Source organism: Tasmannia lanceolata, unplaced genomic scaffold (genome assembly GCF_043159265.1).
Source record: "Tasmannia lanceolata isolate RefF3 unplaced genomic scaffold, GAP_Taslan_0.1 ptg000113l, whole genome shotgun sequence".
Lineage (NCBI taxonomy): Eukaryota > Viridiplantae > Streptophyta > Magnoliopsida > Canellales > Winteraceae > Tasmannia > Tasmannia lanceolata.
In genome coordinates this window covers 546,247-552,886 of record NW_027518790.1, presented here as the reverse complement: position 1 = coordinate 552,886, position 6,640 = coordinate 546,247, and positions in this window count along the sequence as shown.

Below are 6,640 nucleotides of genomic sequence, written 5' to 3'. Positions count from 1 at the left end.
TAAATATCAGATTCAATACCATTTAATCATCATCTCAAAACTTGGCTAAAAGCTCCTTGACACCATCTATGGGGTTTCTTATGTCAAAAAGATTGATGTCTTATAAATTTTCTATAATCAGAAATTTTCTATTTTTTCAATCTCCGTCCTTGATCAACTAAATCTAAGCTACAATACCATCAAATCCTCATTTCAAAACACGGCTAAAACCTCCCTGACACCATCTATAAGGTTTCATATGTCTAAAAGATGGATATTTTATAAAGTTTCTAAAATAAAAAACTTAATCAACTAATTCTAAGATTCAATACCATCGCAACCTCATCACCAAACTTGGCTAAAAGCTCCTTCCCACCATCTCTAGGGTTTCTTACGTCTAAAAGATGGATGTTTTATAAAGTTTCTAAAATAAGAAACTTTCTATTTTTTCAATCTCCATCTTTCTTCAACTAAATCTAAGATTCAATACCATCTCATCCTCATCTTAAAACTTGGCTAAAAGCTCATTGACACAATCTCTAGGATCTCCTATGTCCAAAAGATGGATATTTTAAAAAGTTTCTAAAATAATAAACTTTCTATTTTTTCAATCTCCATCTTTTATCAATTAAATCTAAGATTCAATCCCAACTAATCATCATCTCAAGACTTGGCTAAAAGATCTTTGACACCATCTGTAGGGTTTCCTAAGTCTAAAAGATTAATATTTTATAAAGTATCTAAAATAATAAACTTTCTATTTTTTCAATCTCCATCATTCATATTCTAAATCTATGATTAAATACCATGTCATCCTCGTCTCAAAACTTAGCTAAAAGCTCATTCACACTATTTATAGGGTTTCTTATGTCTAAAAGGTGGATGTTTGATAAAGTTTCTAAAATCCAAAAGTTTCTATTTTTTCAATTTCTTCTATCCATGATCAACTAAATCTAAGATTCAATTTTCTCAAATCCTCATATCAAAACTTGGCTAAAAGCACCTTTACACCATCTCTAGGGTTTCCTAAAACCTCGCTAAATGCTCATTGACACCATCTCTAGGGTTTACTAAGTCTAAAAGATTGATATTTTATAAATATTCTGAAATTAGAAACTTTCTATTTTTCAATCTCCATCCTTAATAAACTAAATCTAAGATTCAATACCATTTAATCCTCATCTCAAAACATGGGTAAGAGCTCGTTGACATCATCTCTAGGGTTTCTTATATTTAAAAGATGGATATTTTATAAAGTTTCTAAAATCACGAACTTTTTTTTTAAAAATCTCCATCATTCATAAACTAAATCTAAGACTCAATACCATCGCATCCTCATCTCAAAACTTAGGTAAAAGCTCCTTGACACTATCTTTAGGGTTTTATATGTCTAAAAGATATATATTTTATAAAGTTTCAAAAATAAGAAACTTTCTATATTTTCAATTCCCATCCTTCATTAACTAAATATAAGATTCAACACTGTCTCATCCCCATCTCAAAACTAGGCAAAAAGCTCATTGACACCATCTCTAGGGTTTATTACGTCTAAAAGATTGATGTTTTATAAAGTTTCTAAAATAAGAAACTTTCTCTTTTTTTTCAATCTCCATCCTTCTTCAACTAAATCTAAGATTCATTACCATCTCATCCGCATCTCAAAACTTGGCTAAAAGGTCCTCAACACAATCTCTAGGATTTCTTATGTCTAAAAGATAGACGTTTTATGCAGTTTCTAAAATAAGAGACTTTTATTTTTTCAATCTCCATCCTTTATCAACTAAATCGAAGATTCAATACCATCTCATCCTTATCTCAAAACTTGGCTAAAAGCTCGTTAACATCATCTCTAGTGCTTCCTGTGTCTAAAAGATTAATGTTTTATAAAGTTTATAAAATAAGAAAATTTCTATTTTTTCAATCTCCTTCCTTCATCAGCTAAATCTAAGATTCAAAATCATCTCATCATCATCGCAAAACTTGGCTAAAAGCTCTTTGGCACAATCTCCAGGGTCGCCAATTTCTAAAAGATTGATGTTTTACAAAGTTCCTAAACTAAGAAACTTTTTATTTTTTCAATCTCTATCCCTTATCAACTAAATCTCAGATTTAATACCATCTCATCCTCATCTCAAAACTTGGCTAAAAGCTCGTTGACACCATCTATAGGGTTTCATATGTGTAAAAGATGGATGTTTTATAAAGTTTATAAAATAAGAAACTTTCTATTTTTTCAATCTCCATCCTTCATCAACTAAATCTAAGATTCAATATCATCTCATCCTCATCTCAAAAGTTGGATAACAGCACCTTAACTCCATCTCTAGGGTTTTCTAGATGTAAAAGATGGATGTTTTATAAAGTTTCTAAAATAATAAAGTTTTTATTTTTTCAATCTCCATCCTTGATCAACTAAATCGAAGATTTAATACCATTTAATCCTCATCTCAAAACTTGGCTAAAAGCTCCTTGACACTAACTCTAGGGTTTACTAAGTCTAAAAGATTGATGTTTTATAAAGTTTCTTATTACTTTCTATTTTTTTCAATTTCAAACCTTCATCAACTAAATTTAAGATTCAGTACCATCTCATCTTCTTCTCAAAATATGGCTAATAGCTCCTTGACCCCATATTAGGGCTTACTAAGTCTAAAATATTGATGTTTTATAAAGTTTCTAAAATAAAATACTTTTTATTTTTTAAATCTCCATCCTTCATCAACTAAATTTAAAATTCGATACCCTCTTTTTCTCATCTCAAAAATTGGCTGAAAGCTCGTTGACATCATCTCTAGGGTTTACTATGTCTAAAACAATGTTGTTTTACAAATTTTCAAAAATAAGAAACTTTATATTTTGTCAATCTCCATCATTTTTTCAATCTCTTTGGGTAAAAGCTCTTTGGCACAATCTCTAGAGTTTCTTTGGAATATCCATCTTTTAGACATAAGAAACTCTAGAGATGGTGTCAATGAGCTTTTAGCCGAGTTTTGAGATGACGATAAGATGGTTTTGAATCTTAGATTTAGTTGATGAAGGATGGAGATTGAAAAAATAGAAAGTTTCTTATTTTAAAAACTTTGTACTACTTCAACCTTTTAGACATAAGAAACCATAGAGTTGGTGTTAAAGAGCTTTTAGCCAAGTTTTGAGATAGGTGAGATGGTATTGAATCTTAGATTTAGTTTATAAAGGTTGTGAAGTGAAAAAATAGAAAGTTTCTTATTTTAAGAACTTTATAAAACATCCATCTTCTACACATAAGAGACCCTAGAGACGGTGTCAAGGAGCTTTTAGATATGTTTTGGGATAAGGATGAGATGATATTAAATCTTAAATTTAGTTGATGAAAGATGGAGATTGAAAAAATATAAAGTTTCTTATTTTTGAATGTTTGTAAAACATCAATCTTTTGGACATTGTAAACCCTAGACATTGTGTAAAGTTGCTTTTAGCTAAGTTTTGAGATGAGGATGAGATGGTATTTTAATCTTAGATTTAGTTGATGAAGGATGGAGATTGAAAATATTGAAAGTTTCACATTTTACAAACTTTATAAAATATTCATCTTTTAGACATAGGAAACCCTAGAAATGATGTCAACGAGCTTTTAACCAAGTTTTGGGATGAGAATGAGAGGGTGTTGGATTTTATATTTAGGTGATTACGTATAGAGATTGAAAAAATAGAAAGTTTCTTATTTTAGAAAGTTTATAAGACATCAACCTTTTAGACTTAGTAAACCCTACTAATGGTGTAAATGAACTTTTACCCAAGTTTTGAGATGAGGATGAGATGGTATTGAAAATTAGATTTCGTTGATAAAGGATGGAGATTGAAAAAATAGAAATTTTCTTATTGTAGAAACTTTATATAACATCCATCTTTTAGACATATGACACCCTAGAAATTGTGTCAAGAGGCTTTTAGCCAAGTTTTGAGATGTAGATGAGATAGTATTGAATCTTAGATTTAGTTGATGAAGGATTGAGATTGAAAAAATAGAAAGTTTCTTATTTTTGAAACTTTATAAAACAACCATCTTTTAGGAATAAGAGACGCTAGAGATGGTGTCAATGAGCTTTTAACCTAGTTTTAGGATGATGAGGAGATGGTTTTGACTCTTAGATTTAGTTGATGAAGGATAGAGATTGAAAAATAGAAAATTTCTTACCTTAGAAACTTTTTAAAACATCCATCTTTTAAACATAGGAAACCCTAAAGATGGTGTCAAGGGCCTTTTAGCCAAGTTTTGAGATGAGGATGAGATGGTATTGACTCGTAGATTTAATTTGTGAAGGTTGGAGATTGAAAAATAGAAAATTTCTTATTTTAGAAACTTTATAAAGTATACATCTTTTCGACAAAGGAAACCCTAGAGATGGTGTCAAGGTGCTTTTAGCCATATTTTGAGATGAGGATAAGATGGTATTGAATCTTAGATTTAGTTGATTAAGGATTGAGATTGAAAAAATAGAAAGTTTCTAATTTTAGAAAGTTTATAAAACATCCATCTGTTAGACATACGAAACCCTAGATATGGTGTGAAACAGCGTTTCGCTAAGTTTTGAGATGAAGATGAGATGGTAATGAACCTTAGACTTAGTTTTTAAAGGATGGAGAATGAAAAAATAGAAAACTTCTTACGATAGAAACTTTATAAAACATTCATCTTTTATACATATGGAACCCTAGAGATGATGTCAACGAGCTTTTAACCAAGTTTTGGGATGAGAATGAGAGGGTATTTCATCTGAGATTTAGTTTATAAAGGATGAGAAATTGGAAAAATATAAAGTTTCTTATTTTAGAAACTTTATGAAACAGTAATCTTTTAGACATATGAGACCCTAGAGACAGTGTCTAGGATCTTTTAGCCGTGTTTTGGGATGAGGATGAGATGGTTTTGAATCTTAGATTTAGTTGATGAAGGATGTAGATCGTAAAAATTGAAAGTTTCTTGTTTTTGAAACTGGTTTAGAGATGGTGTCAAAGAACTTTTAGCCAAGTTTTGAGATGCGGATGGGATGGTATTGAATCTTAGATTTAGTTGATGAAGGATGGAGGTTGATAAAATAGAAAGTTTCATATTTTAAAAACATTATAAAACATCCATCTTTTAGACATAGGAAAGCCTATAGATGATGTCAACGAGCTTTTAGCCAAGTTTTGGGATCAGAATGAGAGGGTATTGAATATTAAATTTAGTAGATGAAGGATGGAGATTGAAAAAATAAAAGTTTTTGATTTTAGAAACTTTATAAAACAACCATCTTTTAGACATAAGAGATGCTAGAGATGGTGTCCATGAGCTTTTAACCTAGTTTTAGGATGATGAGGCGATGGTTTTGAATCTTAGATTTAGTTGATTAAGGATAGAGATTGAAAAAATAGAAAATTTCTTACCTTATAAATTTTTTAAAACATCCAGCTTTTAAACATAGGAAACCCTAGAAATTATGTCAAGGGGCTTTTAGCAAAGTTTTGAGATAAGGATGAGATGGTATTGAATCGTAGATTTAGTTGGTGAAGGATGAAGATTGAAAAATAGAAAATTTCTTATTTTAGAAACTTTATAAAATATACATCTTTTCGACGTAGGAAACCCTAGAGATGGCGCCAAGGGGCTTTTAGCCATATTTTGAGATGAGGATGGGATGATATTGAATCTTAGATTTAGTTGATTAAAGATTCTGATTGAAAAAATAGAAAGTTTCCAATTTTAGAAAGTTTATAAAACATCCATATGTTAGACATAAGAAACCATAGATATAGTGTGAAAGGGCTTTTAGCCAAGTTTTGAGATGAGGATGAGATGGTATTGAACCTTAGACTTAGTTTATATAGGATCGAGAATGAAAAAATAGAAAACTTCTTACTATAGAAACTTTATAAAACATTCATCTTTATACATATGGAACCCTAGAGATGATGTCAACGAGCTTTTAGCCAAGTTATGGGATGAGAATGAGAGGGTATTTCATCTGAGATTTAGTTTACAAAGCATGAAAATTGGAAAAATAGAAAGTTTCATAATTTAGAAACTTTATGAAACATTAATCTTTTAGACATATGATACCCTAGAGACAGTGTCAATGAGCTTTTAGCCGTGTTTTGGGATGAGGATGAGATGGTTTTGAATCTTGGATTTAGTTGAAGAAGGATGTAGATCGTAAAAATTGAAAGTTTCTTGTTTTTGAAACTGGTTTAGAGATGGTGTCAAAGAACTTTTAGCCAAGTTTTGAGATGCGGATGGGATGGTATTGAATCTTAGATTTAGTTGATGAAGGATGGAGGTTGATAAAATAGAAAGTTTCTTATTTTAAAAACATTATAAAACATCCATCTTTTAGACATAGGAAAGCCTATAGATGATGTCAACGAGCTTTTAGCCATGTTTTGGGATCAGAATGAGAGGGTATTGAATATTAAATTTAGTAGATAAAGGATGGAGATTAAAAAAATAAAAGTTTTTGATTTTAGAAACTTTATAAAACAACCATCTTTTAGACATAAGAGATGCTAGAGATGGTGTCCATGAGCTTTTAACCTAGTTTTAGGATGATGAGGTGATGGTTTTGAATCTTAGATTTAGTTGATTAAGGATAGAGATTGAAAAAATAGAAAATTTCTTACCTTATAAAATTTTTAAAACATCCAG